Raw genomic sequence first — 22,075 nt, 5'->3', positions numbered from 1 at the left:
CAAGGCTACTAGTCTACTATATGAGTCTATTTAGGGTGTTTGGTCGAGTTTTACCGTTGGTGAATGTCTTGATTTGTAGAAGTGGCTGAATTCGAGGACGAATTCTTTTAAGGGGGGTAGAATATAATACCCTAAAAACCAAACCAGGTTTATAATCCTAATATGGTGTGTCCTACTGATGATCGGAGACCGTAGATGCATAGATATCGTCGAGACGATTCCGATCGACTACTAGTTTGCCTTGTTTGGAGTCTGAATGAGTTTTTTCAAGTGCCGGTCGATCTGAGCCATTGGATATTAGGATTGAGGGAGTTTTCTTCTATTTATACCTCCCTAACCCTAGCAGCCACGTCCTCCCACCCTAGCAGCTATCCCCTTTTGTGCCTTGCCCAAGAGAAGAAAGGAAGAACAAGGGAGAGAAGAGAGGGAAGATTAGGGCACACAGTCGCCTGTCGTCGTCATCGTTCCTCTTCAAGAATTGGTTGGATTTCCTTTCCTCTCTCCATTGTCCCCACTTGATGGATGTTTTACCTTGTTTTGGATGAGTTTTAGGCCCTGCAATTAGCCCTTTATGTTGGATTAGATGGGAGATTAGATTTTTGATCTCGAAATTAGTCTCTGTAGAATAACAGATTCGATAGTTTTTGTTCATGCCAGTTTTCCATGGTCTTAGACGCCTCAAAAAAATAAAAAGTATATTTATGAGTTGTAGATAATTTAGATATCTTTCCGTGGCCGCGAAGAACACCTCAATCGGACATCAGATCAGAAAGTTATTGCAGTTTTATTATAGCAGTTTTTCAGTCTCATAATTCTGTGCAGAATCTGTTCTATTAAGATTTAGGCAATTTTATCAACAGAATTAAACCTTGGGTTTGTAAGAACAGTTGTAGATAATTTCATAAGCTTTCCAGATTGTTAAAGAGTGCATTCATATGAATTATGAAACTCTAGTTATGTTTGTTTTACGGTGGCTGTTTCTGTTGGCCTGACAGAAATGAGCGGGTCTGTTCACTGGTAGGTTTCATCAAGTAAATGGCCGAATTGGCTCTCCCAGATATGGAGACTTTTGTAGAGGGATAAAAGTTCTTACTTCCAGCAGAATTTCATGATTTTTGGTTGAGTAGTTTGTGAGATATCGAATTTTGAAAGTTAACTATGCGGCTGTCTAAAACAGATTCAGTCAGTTATCTTGTAATATGTTTTAGACTTATAGATGGCAGAATTTAATTATCTATTGAATACCGAAGTTGTAGAGTATTTTATGTAGATACTTCTAGAGTATTTGTTTGATATCACCACTGTTATAATTTTAAAGATACAAAATTAACAAACAGCGCTGCTGCTGTTTGACATGTGGTTCACGGTGGGAGTCTTTTCACCAGGTCTTGGTTTCAAGCGTAGGAACGATTGTTGATTGTTGGCAAATGTTTATGAAATATTTGTACTAAGTTTTATGCCCCGCAACAGGTGGTTATGCTCCGGATCATGCTTAGTACATTTTCTTCTTCGATGAAGGCAAGTGAATGTAGCGGTGGTTGCTACCGTTTTGACTTATTGTTTCATCGCCTACACTCTAATATTCAGAATCATCGAATTCTTTCGTAATTGAACTCTATGGGATGCTTTACTTGATTGTATTATATTGATGCTTAATCATATATTGATGATGATGATGATTCGAGTATGACCCACGAGATTAATTCACACTCCTGAAGGTGAATGAAGTATTATTTGAGGTTTGTATTATATCTGAAGGTAAACGAAGTATTGTTTGAGGTTTGTATTGTATTTGAAGGAAGTGAAGTATATTGATAAATGCAGCATGCCATATACATTGCATGATTCACTTGCATCTGAAGTTTTGTCGTGACCTATGGTCCGACCGTACCGGTACAACTTAGCATCGTACGTTGCCCGAGAAGGGGTACGATGCGGCTTCATACCCTTAGAGGTATGAAGGCAGAGGACATATGCATTGCATTCATATGCATTCATTGAAGTGATATTTGCAGATGATGTGGTTTTATACCCCCAGAGGTATGAAGATAGAGTACCTACACATTGCATTCCTATGCATACATTGAAGTGATATTTGCAGGTATTGTTGACGCAGGGAAGTGTTATAGAACCTATTGTGGTTGTTCGAGGAAATGAGATGGTATTGGTTATAGTGGGACTACTGAGTTCTATATCTACAAGCATTTCTGATTTTTAATTGTGACTCTTTTAAAATGTTGATGAATTCAATTTGTGGTTTAAATATCTCGTCAGAACAATTAGCTTGCTGAGATGTTTCATCTCACTCTTGCATTACTCAATGCAGGTGCTTGTTGCTCATCAAGGGGAGTGGGAAGTAGCAGCACATCCACCTTCATTCTCATAATAATGCTGCCCAGACGCAGCCATGATTTAATTAGAAACTTCTTGTCAAAGGATGTTTGTTTTTAACTAGTCGTGCGCACTGATTAATTCAGTTCATGTTGTTATGGTTGTCTTCCCATTGCTAGCAGATTATTAATGTCTTATATGTTTTCTTATCATGATATCTATTTATACTTTGTTGCTTCCCCCGTTTATGCAATTTTCAAAGGAGATGTTGTCGAAATTTTATATATGAATATTAGATGTGTAGTTTAGTAGCATTCTGGGGTGTTTGTGGATCCCGGGGTGTTACAGAATTTGTCTTTTCTGTGACATCTGGGCTCTAGAATGTTCACCGTTTGTTGCAAAGCTTTTCTTTAAATCTACAACCATAATTCCTTCCAATAGATATGTTTCCTTCAGTTGGTTGAAAAAATACGCTGAGGAGTCTTATTTCTACATCAGCGGTTACACCCTCTTGAGGGATCCACATCACAACAAGGGTCTTGCTTTCATGGAGAAGGAGAGGGATGCACACCACTTGCGGGGGCTGCTTCCTCCTGCAGTTGTGCCTCAAGAACTCCAAGTATGGAGCACGATACTGGATAGAACAGTATCTGTTGTTATGCTGACCTTTCTTTCTTCTTTTTACTGAAGATCAATTTAATGTGATATAGGAGGTCCTTTTGTGATTGTACTGATTTGGAAATATTAATTTTTGCAGGGCACAGCATCAGTGGTCCTTGCAGGTTTGTTAGCAGCACTCAAGGTGGTTGGTAGGACCTTGGCAGAGCACACTTATTTATTCCTTGGTGCTGGGGAGGTTAGTTAAAACATGTCCTGGTGAACTGTTATTTCCTTTGTCACCAACTGTCGAAGCCTACTATAATTAGTATATTTTGAATTGAGATTGTGACCATTAGTAAGAATCTTTTTTGTTTGAGGAAAGTAGACCCATAGATAAGATTCTGATAATGTATTTGATTTCAGGCTGGAACTGGTATTGCAGAACTCATTGCTCTTGAGATTTCAAAACAGGTAACTAAGCTACATAGTTTTAGTATCTGAATGTGTGGTAGGTTTCCTTAGTCCTAGTTCTTACTCATACATGGCACCTAATTCTGTAATAGCTCATTTTCAAGCGGTGTGTGTTCTGAAGCTTTCTTTTACTATCTGAACTCTAAGTAATGCAGTGTGAAGCATGGAATGGATACAGAAAGCCACCATCAGAACAAAATTCATGTATATATCGCCAGCAAGGATGGTTCAATGGCAGCTGATAATCCATCAAGTCAAAAAATACAATTATCATTATGGTTCAATGGCAGCTGATAATTCATGTCTATATTTGCACGGTCAAAATTTTCACAAAATATCTCTTATTAAACCCATGTAATAGGTATTACAAACAAAATTCATAGACATACAAGTTTGCCTCATGTTGCTTTTGGTTGATCAATAACTGTACGACACGTATTCTATCATTATAGAATCTCTCTACGACTAAGCATAGTCTCAATTATTGTTCTTTGCGAATTTGTAGAATCTATCTACGCCTTTGTTCTTCAAGAAATGTAACCGCAAACTGACGGTTGTTCCGCGCCACCAAAGCTCTTTGAATTGCTGCAATGAATGCCACAATTAATCACATCTACACGTAGTTCATGATATAATGAGAACAATGACAGTTTAAATTTAATTAATTTTTTAGAATATACTTACGTCCAAAATGATGGGTGTTGTGATGGAACGGATTGAAGTGTATTGCGGTATGATCCGAAGACTCGAGGCACTCTAGAATTACACATATAAATCTTTGTTACGAATCATTATAAAGCAAAACTTAGTGACAGATGGTTTTGAAAGGCGTAAAGACATGTTGTACCTTGTCTTCTGAACCGTCTAAACATAGTCCCAATTATTATGCCATAATCCTCCTTAGCCAACGCCCAGCGGAGTGCATTTTTGTTTAGTAGGTCACCCCAAACTTTAATGATATGTAAATACCCCCTACGACATTGATTGTGGATAAGAATATGTTAGTAATATTTAAATTTGAATATATATACAATTAACGGATTATACCTAGCATCCATTATAACAATCTTTCTGAAAGGGCCCCACATTGTGCGATGAATTGTATCCAAGTGGACTACAATAGCCATTATGTCTACAAAAATAAGAATTTATAAATGGATTAATACTGAATTTTGTGTAAACGATATTATAATAATATTAAGAGATCGATATATTCTTACCGACTAAAGTCCTGTTTGGCAACTCGGCAATATCAGCAAGGTTCAAGAGTATTTGTTTTGGGAATGGCGCCATTTGAATTGGAACAGTGTATGGTTCCACGATAGTTTGTTGATCAAGACACAATTCCATGGGACCATTTAGATGACGAAAATTAAATTCACCCGGATGAAGACTGAACTTTACATTATGCATCTTGTAATCATGCTTTTCATGGAGCAAATTGTCGAAATGTTTGACTGTCTCATACATATATGTTATGGCCTCGATCTTGGCTCCCTAATAGTATTTTAGTAGGAGAAGAGGCGATGTTATGAAGAGCGTGTAAATTTGAAAATGAAAGTTAGAGAATTGTTGGCTTACATTGATGTCAGATAATATGAAATGTTGTCTATCACGAAAACGTGGTTCAATCGGGAATTTAACTTCTACCCGAGCCACAATACTGTATTTGCGCGGTAGCCCATAAAAATCTTCATCACGGTAGTCGTCGAACAACCTGAAGCTATATAGTAAACATCCTTTTAAATAACGGTCATAACTTTGATAGACAAATTAAGTGTTATTATATTTATATATAATAACTTACATAGGCATCCGTTTTCTTTGGGCCGTTGCGGCTCTTTCACGATTCAATACGATCGGTTCCATCAAAACCTTGCAGCGTGTAACATAAATGGAAACACATGTCATACTTTCGCGGTTCAATATTATAATTATCAAATAGTTTAAATGGTTATGTATTTAGTGTGTATTGTGTAGTAAGCAATCCTTTTACTTTATATTTGACTCGAACGTATGTATGAGGCAGTTCGTATCTATGATTCGGTACAAGTATGTTATTTAAAAGGAGGGAGAGCAAGGATATATAGCCTTGAGACCCCATACAGATAGCTGCACAAATATGTGTGCACAATTAAAACATGAACTATTGTTCTAATTTATAGTACGGGGCAGTTCGTATCTATGATTCGGTACAAGTATGGTAATTTAAAGGAGGGAGAGCAAGGATATATAGCCTTGAGACCCCATACAAATATGTGTGCACAAAAAAACATGATTTATTGCTCTGATTTATGATTTATAGTAGTAGAGATTAGCATCAACCGATATATACCGGAAGAATGCATATAAACTTTATACCACCAATACACACAAGCATCCACGGCATTAACAACATTGTTTGTTAGGAAAATTCAATTGAAACATGATCGCAAAAATGCAACGAAAGTGGTATTATTTTACTAACATATCACAGGCTATTAAAGAACATTTGCAGCAACAAATTTGCTTGAAAGCTTACCTAGGCCTGAGAAGCTGCGGATGCGTTGCAGCGAACCCCCGACGGTGTCCTGTCGTCCGGTCCAGGTAAACCAAACGCCTTATCCGTTCCTTCCTCCACACCCTCGCTAGCTGAAACAAAAAACTACTTCAATGAAACCACAAATCATAGATACGAACTGCCCCGTGATTGGAAAATTCTAAAGTCCATGAAGGGATTATTACAGAACAAACTACTACATCAGTCTGCCTGAATTAGGATCAACTTGAACCTGGGTTTAAGTTTTGTTAGTGTTAAACCCAGGTACATCAGTCTGCCTGAATTAGGATCAACACATACTTGTTTTTAAAGCTACATGAAAAATAATACTTCTTTCTGGCGGAGAACAAGGCGGTGGAAGAAATTGGGCTATGGTTGTTCTTTCTATCATCAATTGTTTTTTTTCTCCCCCAGCATGGAATTAACCACTTTAAGCATCATGTCCAGATTGAACATTGATGATTATCAGAAAGAAGGCAGTCAACCATCACCCCTGACAAAACAGCAAGAGTATGGTATGTGCAGGTCATCAAGAGTTTGGTATGTGTTGTACTCTGTCACATCGAGATAGTTTTTATTGTGTTTTACCCAACTCATTAAACTTAAGAGCTCCCCTAACAAAACAGCAAGGACTACTGCCATTGCAGTAATAAAAGTTCTGAGAAAAAAAAATCAGCAATTGAAAGGTGGAAGCAGATCATTATGAGCACAAACTAAACTAAACTGCAAAACTGGAAGCAGATCATAGTTTTTATTGTGTTATATCACAAGCAGATCATAAGTAAAACTGAAGTGCAACCATATTGAAACTACACCCAACCAAAAACACGCACCATCACTCAACTATTGATGTGATACTACAAGCACTAAAACTACTGCACATACAATATTTGTTCAAGTCAGGATTCAATACAGACGAAAGCACAAACAGATGAATAGGTAGGTAAACCAGATGAATAGGTAGCTAAACCAGATGTAATAATAAGGGCACTCAACCAAACACAAGCCCCAACAGCATGTCACAAGTAAAACTAAACTGCAAGCATATTGAGACTACACTCAACCAAACACAATAATTTATGCATCAATTGTGTACTGGGTCCCGGACACTCAACTGATGATGTTCCTGACCCGTACGACAAGGACGCAAATAGTTTATGCATAAATTATCGCAGTCCCCAACACTTAACTGGAATAAAATAGTTGTATGAGCAAAATAGTTTATGCATCAATTGTGTACTGGGTGCATAGGTTCTGGCATAGGTTCTGGAATAATAAAGAACTTAGCGACCGCTTACATAGGTTTTGGCATAAACAATAATTTGCATAGCTGCAGCAAAACAAGCAGGATCACACGCACAAGAACTGGTAGAACTGTTAGTAAGAGCAGGTAGAACACAAGAAAAGACACTGACCTTTTGCGTCGAGTGTCCTTAGCTTCCCGTCGCGCGGATGGCGTATGGCGTATGGCGTATGGATCGATTAGGGGTTTTTAAATACATAGAAGTGTGGCGGATCCGTGGGATTTGGGGGCGCAGGGCTACAACCTTCCATCGACGGGATGTAGGCGTAGCTGGCGCGGCTGATGAACGCCACCTTCCATCGACAGGATGAACGCCTCCGCGGAGCTTTGCCTGGCGCGGACTTCCATCGACGGGCGAGACGCGGGATGAATGCGCCACCTTCCATTGATGGGATGAATGCGCCACCTTCCATCTAGGGCCTGCGATTCCCCAAATCCCCGACCTTCCATCGACGGGCGAGTCGCGGGATCGGGGCGCGGCTCGACCTTCCATTCATGCGGACAGCGGCTCCCCTACCTTCCATTCATTCGTGAGCGGCGGATTGACGGGCGGGGAATTGGGGAGCGGGGCGCGGCCGCGGGAGCGGACAGCGGGCGATGGCAGCGGCGGATTGACGGGCGGGGAATTGGGGATCGGGGCGCGGCCGCGGGAGCGGACAGCGGGCGATGGCAGCGGCGGATTGACGGGCGGGGAATTGGTGGGGGACTGGGGGCGCGGGAGCGGGAGCGGACTGCGGGCGCGGGAGCGGGAGCGGGAGCGGACTGCGGGCGCGGAGCGGCAGAACCAAATAGGTGTGGACGCCTACAGTCCACACATAAGAGTAGTAGAGATTATTCATTTATTTTGTATAGAACTCAAATTATATAGTAATGATGTGACATTCGATCTTGTGCCATGAATCATCATATGTGTGAGACTTGGTCCCAGCATATCTGGTGATTATGTTCGTGCTCGGGTCTTGGTGCCCCGAAATCCGGGTGTGACAGACTATGGCCTGGAGGTACACTATCACCCAGGGAAAGCCAATGTGGTAGCTGATGCCTTGAGTCGGAAACCGCAATGCAACTGTGTTATGATGGATTCTCGCATTGACACCCTATGTGATGAGTTGAGCAAAATGAAGATTGAAGTGATTCCTTCTGGTGCTTTGTCTCACATTTCCGTTGAGCCAACCTTGCAAGACCAGATAATCATGGCCCAACTCAGTGACAAGGGAGTGCAAATCATTAAAGAGAACCTCCATCAGAAGACAGAGAAATACAAGTGTTTCCACCAAGATGGGAAGGGTATATTGTGGTTTGAAAGTAGTTTGGTGGTTCCTAAAAATATGGATCTCAAGAAGAAAATCTTGGATGAAGCTCATCTCTCCAAATTCTCCATGCATCTAGGGAGCACCAAAATGTACCATGATCTGAAGCCCTTGTATTGGTGGACCAGAATGAAGAGGGAGATAGCCCAATATGTATCAGAATGTGACATATGTCAGAGGATAAAGGCAAGCCACTTGAAATCAGCTGGTGCCTTGCAACCCCTATTAGTACCTTCATGGAAACGAGATGACATCAGCAAGGATTTTATTGTGGGTCTGCCCAACACCTCTCGACATCATGATTCGATTTGGGTCATTGTGGACCGACTGACAAAAGTGGCACATTTGCTTCTAGTGCACACCACTGATAAGGCTCAGAAGTACGTAGAGTTGTACATTGACCGAATCGTGTGTTTGCATGGATTACCCCGGACCATTGTCTCTGACTGAGGAGCCCAATTTGTTGCCAGATTTTGGGTACAACTGCAAGAGTCTTTGGGAACCAAGCTAATAAGAAGTTCAGCATACCACCCACAGGCTGATGGTCAAACTGAAAGGGTAAATCAAATTCTTGAAGATATGCTAAGGGCTTGTGCGATCGATTGCGGCAAGAACCGTGATAAGTACCTCTCTTTGGCAGAGTTTGCTTATAACAACAGTTATCAATCTAGCCTAAAGATGGCACCTTTCGAAGCCCTATATGGAAGAAGGTGTCGAACAACCCTCAATTGGTCTCAGCCTGGACAAAGAGAAATTTTTGGACCTGACTTAGTGACTGAAGCCGAAAGGAAAGTCAAGCTAATCAGGAAGAATCTAGAAGCTGCTTAGGCCAGGCAGAAGAGTTACCGTGATAAGAGAAGAAATCCTCTCTAGTTTGAAGTGGGAGATTTCGTATATCTGAAAGTATCACCCACCAAAGGAGTGCAGAAGTTTGGGATTAAAGGCAAGTTAGCCCCTCGTTACATTGGACCTTATGTGATCTTGGAGACATGTGGACCTGTGGCATACAAATTGAAGTTACCTCCAAAAATGTGTGCCATCCATAATGTATTCCATGTATCCCAACTAAAGAGATGTGTTCGATTGCCGACCGAGATCATAGCAGAACCAGAAGTGGAGATAGAGCCAGATCTATCGTACCAAGAGTACCCTTCCAAGGTTCTGGATTTCAAAGAGAGATCAACTCGGGCTAAATCGATCAAAATGTATAAGATCCAATGGAGTAATCACTCAGAGGAAGAGGCTACTTGGGAGACTGAGGAATTTCTACGTTCGAACTGCCCCGATTGTCTACCTAAGGGAATCGGTACGTAACCATGCCCAACCCCTCCCCCTGCCCTTTGAATCTAATATAAGGAAAATGACCTTAACATAAAAGGAGTTAATTGTAAGCCTAAAACTAAGAGGACTTCCTTCTGAAGTTGCAAAGAAGATGACATTCGAAGAGAAGTTTACTAAAAAGAACCTTGTTAAACAAACCACCAAATTCAAGCAAGCCTTAACCTTCGCTTCATCCCGGAGGACTCCGACCCGAATCTCGGGACGAGATTCCTTTAAGGGGGGAAGGCTGTAACACCCTAGTAATTCTCAATGCCCCTCTCAATGCTAACTCAAGAACCATTATTCCATGTGAACCAAATTGGGCAAAAGACACCTATCAACTTGAGAATAAAAGTTCCACTAAGTATTTTATCTTAAGGATCATGCCTAAATCATATGGTGCATTCAAAAAGGGGAAAATGTTGAAACCCTAGAACAACCCTAATTGAGCCACTTAAGTAGAAAGGACAAAATTGGTAAAAAGACCATGAAAAACATGGAATCATGGCTTAGACAAATTATTAAAGTTGAAATACACTAACTAAACTACAATAATTGTTATAAAAGTTTGGCCAAAATAGTTTATTAAAAACCCCAAAAAGGCCCTCCAAGTGGAAGCTGCCTAGGGGGAATCTGAAATTCATATTTCTGAATTTCAGCCTTCACCTAGATCTTGGGCGCGTTCACCTTAATACCTAGCTCAAATCCTTAAATTCCCATTGACAATTTTGTTCTTAACTAACCCCTCTGCAATGTGTGTGAAGATGGAATCGAGATGCGTGGCCTAGACATGTCAGACCTGAGATTTTCTCTCAAGTTCATCCCTCCATGTCTCTTGATCAAGTCAGCGAAACCCATAAGCCTCCTCACACAAACGACAAAGGAATGTCAGGGGAAGAGATCTCTCAACGGGATCATGGCCATAATCGCAAAGATTTGGAGCCAATCCGCGCTTGACCATGACCTCCCTCTGCGCTGCCTTGTGCTCGACGCCTTGCCCAGGCACCAGAGCACGTATTGGCGCTCGCCCGCGCACACCCTGAGCGCGTGTCAGAGCCACCCCTCGCCGTGCTTGCCCGCGCCTTTAAGACCACCCCCAGATGCGCCTCACCTCACTCCGCACTCACCCTCGCTGGCCAGGCACCACCCTTAGCTCCGGCAAGCTCTGTGCCACCCGCCCGAGCCACCCGAGCGTCGCCCACCGTGGCCAGCCATTTCCAGAGACCTTCAGCCTCAACCGAGCCCTTGGATAGCTTCCCCGAAGAGTCGTGAAGCTTCTCCAAGCATGAATCGAGGCCCTGTCTCACCGGAACTACAAGATCATTGTCGTCGAACTTCGGTTGCCCGCAGCCGCGCGTGGACTGAGCAATCCTGTGAGACATTCTCAAATTCCTCGCACACATGTCTTCCTTGACCTCTAGTGGAGCTCACTGACCAATTCAATTGAACTTTACCACCCAGGTTAGGCCGGAGCCCTTGCCGCCAACGAGCTCCCCAACCTGCGCGCGTGGACCGACCACCAGCGGAGACGATCCGCACATCGGCGTGACCGTCAAGACCTCCCCTACACCCTCGGCCACTTCACCGGAGCAGTCTCGCCGCCGGTAAGCCCCTCCGCCCTTTCCTCCGCCGCGACTACTGTTTCATTAGGGTAAGGACCACAGGTTTGATTTAGCAAAACCCTAGGGGGTTTTCTGCATAGTCAGAGACTCATGTGAATAGTAACCCAAGGACCCGTCTGAAAGGAAACTTAGAAACTTTCGCCAGGGACCCCAATGCAAAACCTTTTTCCTTTAAATATTTTTGTTTATTTTTTTTAAATGAGCAGAGAACTTAAGAAATTCATATCTTGAGAAATATTTATCCAAATTTAGTCAAACCAATTTTACTGGATTCATAATATTATGCACTATCAAATAAAAATCCTGAACCCTATGGGTTCTGTACTGATTTTTAGAGTTTGGAATTAAATAAGGAAACTGCCCAAACCTTATTAAAATAAGGAAAAATAGTTATGCTTATGTGCTGGACTTAAGAAAAATTGTAGAAACTGCCCAAAGTCAACTTAGGCACTGTTTAAAAATATTAAGCACCCCAGTACACAAGATTAACACAGGGTTATCTATTAAAAACTATATCTGCCCAAAACTTAGGAAAATGAGAAAGACAATAGAAATTAATGAACAGTGAATGAACATATTTTTCTAGTCCACTTAAGTAATGAAGAACCTAGGAAAAATACAAAGAACCCTAGTCCAGAACAAATCCAAGGTTAATTATTTTTTAGGCACAAATAAATCCAGAGAGGCCATACTAATAATTTAAGGACCATTTCAAAATAGTAAGAAAAATTTAGTAGACTCCTAGCTACTAGAACACCCCTACAAAAATAATAAACACCCCAGCCCATCATCATGAGTTGGTTGAACAATTAAAACTTGATTTTTGCCATATTCTAATTAAATCCTAAGGAAATCTAAACTTGTGCAACAATAGGCAAATTAATTTCTACCGAACTATTAATGAAGTAGACCACCAGATAAAAATGCAAAACCTATTCAAGACTACAAAATAACAGCCATTACCCCTACCTCATGAAAAAGGCCATTTAATTCAAGAAATTCTACCACCCTTTCCCTTAAGAAAAAAAGTTTCCAAATTCTAGAATGATTGCTCTTGCGCAAAGAAGAAGATAGAAAAATTTAGAAATCTATTGTTTGATATTTTTCAAGTATAGTGGTAGTAGAAAGCACCCCATTGGCTAGAAAATTTACAAAATCATAGTAAAATAACTAATAAGTATTAGTGACTGAAATTTGATACAAAGTCATGTTATTACACCTAGATGCCAGCAAAAATAAGCCTTAGAGAATAATCTACTGTTAAAAGGGAGTTGTAGTTCAAAGCACCCCCTCTGCCCTAATATTTGATAATTTTGTATAGAGAGACCGCTCACTTTTTAAGCCCCAAATTTTGAGACAGAAAGTTATACACCAGTGAGGAGCCACTGTAATTTTCACAGAATTTTTGGAAATTTATAACACTGGCTTGTAGTTCAAACTCACCTGAAGGACCTAAAAGAAAATGGAAAAGACCAAGTAGATTAGAAAGATTAATAAGTCTCACCCCAATAAATGCAGCTAAGAATCTTGTTAAAATTATCATTAATACATAAAAAGGAAAATCAGTGGAACACTTAGAATAGTCTAACCATTCAGTAATCAACTTGACCCTAATTTACTAAGTATACCACAGAAATCTCTAGTAGCAAGACTTAGCTCTATTTTTTATCAATTAATCTTTCACCATACAATTTTAATTGCTAAAATTGCATTACATACCATACATATATCTTATCCCTTGAATTCATTAGATTGCGACCTCATTGACGGAGAGTACATGCTCATTCCTGAGCAAGGAGCTGCCCATGAGGAAGATCACGAGCCAGCTCCCGAGCCTGCCATCGAGGATCTCCCCGCAACCCCAGCAATTAAAGGCAAGCCCCGGTTATATGCATAACCAATTTATATATATGCTACTTTACTACACTTAATGTTTGTAGGCTTGTAATGTGCACTTAAGTGTAGGAGTTACTTGAAACCCTTAGTTGCATGAATTCAGGATTCCTTTTTGAGATGGATACTAGTATGCTAGGTGCTATGAATTAAGAACAAGGCAATATAAAATGTTAAATATCAAAGCCCTTCGTCCGCTGAAGCATTATTTCCCTGAGGATTTAATGAGCTTCGGATGAAGGTCATAGATGATAAACTACGAAGGTCTTACCTTCGTAGTCAGAAGTAAAATAATGCGAAATAAAATATGAAGCATAAAACGTTAAAGAATATTAAGAATGGATAACATCATTTACTCATTTTACAATATAAACTCAGATATTAAAACATGATGTTTGGTTACATTTATACCTTTGCCTTGACAAAGAACAATAATTCCAGAGTAATGCGTTAGCAGTTACAAGATTGCGTGAACAGTAAAGGAATATTGTTCACTATTTATAGGCACAGGACACAGCTTATAAGGAATTACAATCATACCCCTTATAGAAGTTCACAACAATGACTCAGACCCTTATGGACTAAAAGGTCATTCCATCTTTAAGTCGGTTCGATCCTTCATCTTCGGATACGCTATAACATGAAGCTTCATGAGTGGTAGCTTCGGCATCACGTATAAGCAGCTTTTGCCGAAGCTGTTTCTTCCTGCAGGACCTTCGGCGATGAAGCATGGTCCCAACAGTAGCCCCTTCACGGTACTAGATCATTTTTCGTAACGAGCTTGATCCGTGAAAAAAGTCTCTTAGGCTTCGAGAAGCCGAAGGTCCGAAAACACCTTCCCTGAGCTTGTTGCCGGGAAACGATACACTTTCCGAACGCGGAGCGGTCCCACCATGCAGGTTCACCTTCTCGGTTTTTGCGGACCACCGTTCAGTGGGTGCGAGCGACTGTTTGTTCTGTGTAAAAAACTTGACGATTCACCTTCTTACCTGCAGCACTATATAAACAGACGGGTAGGTGTGAAGTTACCACAGCATTCATTGCTATTGCACTGTTTTGCTGCCAAAAATTTAACCATAGCCGAAGCTTGACTTTTGCATTCAAATGAAGCTCCACTTTGGATTCTGCTTTGTCACAAGAAGAGCTTCGGAAAAAAGGTTATTAATTTCCAAGGAATTTTCAAGAATTTTAAAATCAAAATGGCCAGAGTACGCTCCACTACTAGGGTTGAGCGTGATGGGGATGAGACCGAAGCCACTAAAACCGTTCCGATTTCCGAAGCAATGAGGCGTTCTGGGCTGGTTTCATCAGAGGACACACCTGCTGCCGAAGCAACACAAGCTGATGTTGAAGAAGTTGGTTCCGAAGATGAGTACAGCTGCGGGATGCCAAGTAAACCTAGTCATTTGGACATTGGAAAGTCCACCATCTCTGAAGCTGATCTTTCCAAAATGGTGAAGCTGGGCTATTTCAGTGAAGCAAAAAAGGAGCTGGTTCGTTTTGGCGGAGAGGAGATTACTCCGAAGCCGGAAAAGAATGAGGTGGTAGTGTTCAAAAGCTTCTTTAAAGCAGGATTAAGATTTCCTTTGAATGGGATGATTGCTGATGTTTTGAAGAAGTTTGGGGTTTACCTTCATCAGCTGACCCCTAATGCTATCGTTAGATTAAGCGTTTATATTTGGACCCTTCGTAGCCAAGGAGTGGAACCGTTCGGTGAAGGTTTCTGCCGAGTTCATGAATTACACTACCAGACTAAAGCCAGAGGAGATGGTCTGCATGAGAATTTTGGCTGCTACAACTTTGCTTATCGCAAGACTACGAAGTTTCCAGTGATAAGCTACCGAAGCAAATGGCCAGCCGGATGGAAGTCTGAATGGTTTTATGTTAAAGTTGAAGAAGATGAAGATAAATTGGTCCAGAGTCCGCTAGAGCTAACCTTCGGAGAGACGAGGCCCCGATGCAACATGATAAGGGGGAGCCCGAGCCAGATTGCTTTGGCTGAATTTCGAGTGATTTCAGATCATATTGGCACTAGAGACCTAGTGCAGGAATTCTTGGCTTTTAAGGTGTTCCCAACACTGAGGGAGTGGGAAATGCCGAAGCTAGTGGGAGAAAAGAAAAAGGGAGAACTTGTTCGATTGCCTTATCATTACAAGTTTAAGAAACATTTTAAAGCACCCTGCCAAGAGTGGCTGAACACAATTGAAATTATGTGCAACGAGATCCTCGGCAATTACTCTAAGAAAGAAGATCAATTAATGACTGCAGCCTTCAGCAAACGTCCGAAACGAAGATTGAATCGGGTGCTAGACGCCTTGAATTTTGATTACCCTGATTATGAGCAACTGGGCAGAGATGTCGAAGGCCCGAAGAGAAAAAGGATTGCCAGCGCCCTTGACAAAGAAGGCACAAAATTGGCTAAGAAGGACAAAGAAATTTCTGAAAAATTGAGCCCTGAGCCGAAGATAGCTGCTCCAAGGAAAAGAAAAGCTGCATCCCCAAAACCAAAGACGTCGGCCCGAGTGGAGGAAGCTCCTGCAACACCTTCTGCTGCCGAAGTGGAAGAGATTCTAAAGGTAATGACTAAACCTTTGCCTATCAGGCTAAGTCCGCTGGCGCCAGAACTGACGAAGTTTTTTCAGAAGGACAAAGAAGCTTCGGCAACAGAAAGTCCCGCAAAGACGAAAAAACGAAGAATTATCCAAGTGGCCGATGTCATTCACCAGACACCGCCACCGACGTCGGAGTCAAAAATTGTCACTGCCGAAATCACAGCCACCGGGGCCGAAACCACCGGAGCCAAAGCCACCAGAGCCGAAGCTACCAGAGCCGAAGCCACCGGAGCCGAAGCTACCGGAGCAACCACTAAAGCCGAAACCGCCGGAGCCAAAACCGGGATCACCGAAGATCCTAATCTAGAAACCACACTTGGCGATATTGACAATATACTTCTGAGAATGGCTGAAGAAGAAGCTGCTGCGGTTGCGGTGAACATGACAACTGAAAAAGGAAAAGAGCAGATTGAAGACACTTTGGAAGAAGAAAATTTTAATTTTCAAGATATACTTGGACAAGAGTTAACAGACGCTGAAAAAGAAGAGCTAAAGAAATATGCTATATCCTGTGGATACAAACCAGGGTATCTGCTATTTGGTGGAGTCAATGAAGGGAAGCTAAGATGCCTTCGGAACCGAACCGAGGCCAAAGTTGTTAGGACCTTCTCAAAAAGCGTTGGCCTGCCGAAGATAGAAGCGGACCTCTGCAGGTACCAGCGACAGCATATTGCCGGTAGCTTGCTCTATGCTAATTTCAAGGTAAAAACTCAACTTTTTTATTGCTTTTTGAATTAATATGTTTTCTAACGAAGGTTGTTTTAGCAGAGTATACTTCTAAGTAAAGTGCTGAGAATGCAACAAGATCTTGAAGATGAGAAAAACGAAGCTACCATCAAAGATCTGGAAAACAAAGTCAGAAATTATGAAGCTGCTCTAAAGGAAAAGGACTTCGTCATTCAAGACCTTGAAATCAAAATTAAAGATCACGAAGCTGCCTTGGAAAATAAAGACTTCGTCATTCATTCTATGGAAGGTTCACTGGCTGAAGCCCAAGCCGAAAATAACAAATTAAACAATGAATTACTTATAAAATCAGAAAAATCTGAGCAGGAAAAGAAGAATCTCGAAACAAGTCTCAAGACCGAAATCGAGAAGAATTCAAAATTGCAAAAATCATTGAAGGAGCTTCAGGAGAAATGCTTAGATTTCGGCAGCCAATGTGTGCCACGGCTGAAGGATGTGTTTCACTCAATTGGAGCCAGCTCTGATAAGTTTAAACCTTCAACTGAAAACCTGCCAAGCACCTTGGAATACATTGAGGGCAAAGTTGATGCACTTGACGAAGTTATTGCTGGGCATGTTGATTTCTGCGCCCTGCTAGCTTCTCGAGGCACCGCTACCGCTTTCCCTAAGGCTAGCTGCACGCACGGGAAAATTGTAAATAGGCCAAACTTCAGCTTGTCACCGGCAGATTTGGTTAACATCCCAAGCCTAGCCCGAAGCATAGGAAACATGTTTATGACCCAGATTTGGATAAACGGCAGGCGAAAAATGGCTGGTGACGAAGCTCGGAGCCACCTTAAACCAGTGAGAAACTTATACTTGTTACTTTTACCTTCTCCTTGAATTCTGCACCTTTCTCATTCTGTTTTAATTTGTATAGGATGATGAAGCTGAAGAATGACAAGCTGAAGCTTAACAGATGCTCCGAAGGACTTTTCTGCAAAAGATTCTAGAGAAATTTTTGTAATATAATTTTAAAGAAACTTATGTAAATTTGTACATACCTTGTAATATATCTTTTCCCCTTTGTCCGTGTACGATCTGCTTTGCTGTGGACGAAATTTTATTTTTGAGCCGAAGGCGAAAAACACCTTCCCTTCTTTTCGTACACAACGAAGCATGAAAATTTCCTCTTTCTCCAAAGTTTTTTCCTCATAGCCGAAGTATCTGCCTTTTCTGTATGATATGATGATAATGATCCTATATATGTCTAAATGAATGTTTATGAATGCAAATGTCATGATGTAATGTATCGTGCAAATGAATATCCAAATGTATATTCGAAACCATAATCATAGCCTTCATTCCCTTGGGAATGACTCAAATCTTTTTGCCGTTAATTTTTCGGCTTTACCGTTTACTTTTCGGTGTATCAGCGCTGACTTTTCGCTGTAAGCCTCCCTTAGGAGCTTCTTCGCCTTTTACTTTCGGCGGAATCAGCGTTTATTTTTCGCTGCAAGCCTCCCTTAGGAGCTTCTTCGCCTTTTACTTTCGGCGGGATCAGCGTTTATTTTTCGCTGCAAACTCTACATTCCCTTAGGAACGACTTTTGAGCTTCTCCCTGTTTTCTTTTCTTTTTCCTTTGCACTCGATGGTGCGTTCTCAGCTTTTACATTTACATCTTTGGAGGATATCACTCTTATAGAATTGAAATAAGAAAAAGAAAAATTACATGTTGTGGCCCCATTAAAAACCTTTCTCCCCCTTTGGAAAGGAAAAGGGTGCCACAAGAAAGAATATAAAAAATTACATCAAGCTAAACATAATATCGCCGAAGCTCGTCCGCATTCCATGATCTAGGAATGTCGTTGCCGTCCATATCCTTCAATCTGTAGGAACCGAGTCTTGACGAAGATATTACCAGAAAAGGTCCTTCCCACTTCAGCTGTAACTTGCCTACTGTTTCTGGGTTGGCTACTCTTCGAAGCACCAAATGTCCTGGTTCAATGTTCTTTAGCCGAACCTTTCTATCACGTCATTTTATTGTTTCAGTTTGGTATTTGTTGATGTTTTCCACAGCTTGAAGCCTGATCCCCTCTATAGCATCTTTTTCCACAGAGTAATCAGCTTCAGCTTCGTCTTCTGTCGAAGCTACTATTCTTATTGGTCCTGCTTTTGCTTCTTCTGGAGTTATTGCTTCGTCACCAAACAATAATTTGAATGGTGTAAAACCTGTCTATCTTGATATTGTTGTGTTGTGGCTCCACACCACTTTGATCAATTCGTCTGGCCACTTTCCCCTGGGCTGATTGAAGATTAACTTCATTATTCCTGTCATTATGATGCCATTAGCCTTTCAACAAGTCCATTTGACTCCGGATGCCGAACTGATGCAAAATGGATCTTCGTGCCAATTTGATCACAAAATTCTCTGAAAGCTTCGGAATCAAACTGCGTCCCATTATCCACAGTAATAGCCTTCGGCACTCCGAAGCGACAAACAATATTTTGCCACAAAAACTTTTGAATAGTGACCGAAGTTATTGTGGCTAAAGGCTTTGCCTCAATCCATTTAGAAAAATATTCTACTGCCACTACAACATATCTTAAGTTCCCTTGTGCTGGTGGTAATGGACCTAATAAATCAAGACCCCACCTTTGCAATGGCCAAGTGGGTTGTATTAACTGGGTTAAAGACGAAGGTTGTTTTTGATCTCTTGCACATTTCTGACAACCTTCGCACTTTTGGACTAATTCCGCTGCATCCGAAGTTGCCTTTGGCCAATAAAATCATTGGCGAAAAACTTTTCCCAGCAAAGGCCTAGATCCAATATGAGATCCACACAGGCCTGCGTGTATTTCCTTCATCAATTCTATACCTTCAGCTCTGGATTAACATTTGAGTAATGGAGAACAAACCCCACGCTTGTATAGCTCCCCTTCTATTATAACATATGGTCGAGCTCTTGCCTCTATCCTCTTATTATAAGCTTCGTCATCTGAAAGAAAGTTGCCCTGAAGGAAAGAAATGATCTCAGTTCTCCAGTCTTCACTATAGACAGGAGATATGTTGAGGACTGCTCTTTCAAGAAGCTCGACCGAAGGTGCTTTTATTGTTTCGAAAAATACTTCCGAAGGTAAGGGTAGCCCCTGTGCTGCTGACTTGGCTAACAAATTAGCATGTTCATTTTCTCCTCGAGGAATATTTTTGACAGAAAACCCCTCAAAAGAAGCCTCAATCCTTCGGACCGTGTCTAAATACTTTTCAAGCTTCGGATCTCTTGCTTTATAACTCTTGTCAAAATGACCAAAAATAACCTGGGAATCGGTTTTAAGAACCGCCCTTCTAATTCCCATTGCCTTTAATTTCCGAAGACCCAAGAGCAAAGCTTCATATTCAGCAATGTTATTTTTGCAACTGAAATCAAGTCTTGTTGCGTAGCAAGTTTTAACTTTGGAAGGTGCGACCAACACAGCAGCTGCTCCTGCTCCGAAGGTTCCCCAAGAACCATCACAAAATACTGTCCAAACTTCGGCATCTTTACTGATTTCTTCTTCGTGAGCCCCTGGCGTCCAGTCAGCAATGAAGTCTGCCAACGCTTGGGACTGAATCGAAGATCTATGCACATAATCAATACAAAATTCATTGGGTTCCGCAGCCCATTTTCCAACCCTTCCAGTAGCTTCTCTATTTCTCATAATATCCTTTAATGGTTGTGAAGAAGGAACAATTATATTGTATGCTTGAAAATAGTGCCGAAGCTTCCTGGAGGCCATCAAAACAGCATACAGCACCTTCTCCAATTCTGTATAATTTTTTTTGATAAACTAAGAACTTCAGATACAAAGTATATTGGGGCTTGCTTTTTGACTTGGCCTTCAAGCTTCTCTTGGACAAGTACTGCACTTACCGCTGAGTGCGAAGCTGCCACATATAACAACAGAGGAGCCCCTGGCGTTGGTGGAGTTAGTGTTGTTAGGTCTATCAAATATTGCTTCAGCTCTTCGAAGGCTCTCTGCTGGACTGGTCCCCATTGAAAAACTTCGGCTGACTTCAGCACTTCGAAAAATGGTAAATTTCTCTCTGCTGATCTAGATATGAATCTGTTGAGAGATGCCAGTCTTCCTGTCAATCTTTGAGCCCCCTTCTTTGTACTTGGTGGTTCTATTCGAAGGATAGCTTCGATTTTATTTGGATTAGCCTCAATCCCTTTTGTTGAAACTAGGCAGCCAAGAAATTTCCCTTTCTTCACTCCGAAGACACATTTTTCTGGATTCAACTTTAAACCGGCCTGTCTAAAATTAGTGAAGGTCTCCTGCAGATCAGCAATGTGATTTTCTTGCCTTGTGCATTTTACAATGATATCATCAACATAAGTTAGCACATTTCTGCCTATCTGAGAATGAAGAACCTTCACTGTCATTCTGCTGAAGCTTCCTCCAGCATTCTTGAGCCCCTCAGGCATCCGAAGGTAACAACATGTTCCACTAGGGGCTATGAAGCTGATTTTTGGCTCATCCTCCTTCTTCATCCAAATTTGATGATAGCCTGAATAACAATCCAGCAAACTCATTAGCTCTGATGAAGCTGCTGCATCAACTAGGGAATCTATCCTTGGCAATGGAAACTCGTCCTTCGGACAGGCCTTGTTGAGATCAGTAAAATCAATACACATCCTCCATTTACCATTGGCCTTTTTTACCATAACAGTGTTAGCCAGCCATTCTGGGTATTTTACCTCTCTAATAACTCCGGCACTAGGAGTCTTTTCACTTCATTTCGAGCACCTTCGGCCTTATCATCAGACATATTTCGAAACCTCTGCTTTCTAGGTCTGAAAGATGGATCAACATTGAGCGAGTGTTCAATAACATCCCTGTTGACTCCGCAAAGATCATTAGCTGACCATGCAAAAACATCTTTGTTGTTGAATAAAAACCTTATCAAGGTCTTCTCCTATTCTTGAGATCCCAATAGCACCTTCTGCTCTGCTATGTCATCGCATAAGAGCATGGGCTTCGGCTGATCGGCCGAAGCAGCTTTCTCCCTTCTGAACTTGTATTGCTCACAAGCTTCAGCTCCATCTATGATATGGATTGCTTTTGAGTCTGTCCAGTTTCCTTTGGCCCTTCTGGCAGCTTCCTGACTTCCATGAATAGCAATGGGCCCTTGGTCCGAAGGTATCTTCATGCAAAGATATGCTGGATGAAGAATTGCTTCGAAGGCATTGAGAGTACCACGACCAATAATTGCATTGTAAGGGTATTCCATGTCAACAATGTAAAACACAACTTGTTCAGTCCTTGTGTTGTTGATAAATCCGAAGGTTACTGGCATTGTGATTTTGCCAAGTGCTACAATCTGCCTTCCTTCGAAGCCACAAAGGGGATGTGTGGCATCATGGATC

General features: G+C 41.4%; 2 long non-coding RNA genes across 2 annotated transcripts; one reads left to right on the top strand and one right to left on the bottom strand.

Moving 5' to 3' along the window:
- The first annotated feature begins 3,074 nt into the window (after nt 1–3,074).
- Nucleotides 3,075–3,394, top strand: LOC103641057 (uncharacterized). The gene is made up of 2 exons (XR_560041.2): nt 3,075–3,187; nt 3,355–3,394. It is a non-coding gene; the product is annotated as an uncharacterized lncRNA (long non-coding RNA).
- Nucleotides 3,395–4,082: 688 nt separating this feature from the next.
- Nucleotides 4,083–4,543, bottom strand: LOC103641056 (uncharacterized). Its single transcript, XR_560040.2, has 3 exons — nt 4,450–4,543; nt 4,250–4,374; nt 4,083–4,158 (listed from the first exon to the last, which is right to left on the bottom strand). It is a non-coding gene; the product is annotated as an uncharacterized lncRNA (long non-coding RNA).
- Between the last annotated feature and the right edge of the window lie 17,532 nt (nt 4,544–22,075).

The sequence above is a fragment of the Zea mays genome, chromosome 10, assembly GCF_902167145.1.
Source record: "Zea mays cultivar B73 chromosome 10, Zm-B73-REFERENCE-NAM-5.0, whole genome shotgun sequence".
In the NCBI taxonomy this organism is placed as follows: Eukaryota; Viridiplantae; Streptophyta; class Magnoliopsida; order Poales; family Poaceae; genus Zea; species Zea mays.
The sequence above is the reverse complement of the archived record's forward strand: the minus strand, read 5'-3'. Positions and strand labels throughout refer to the sequence as shown.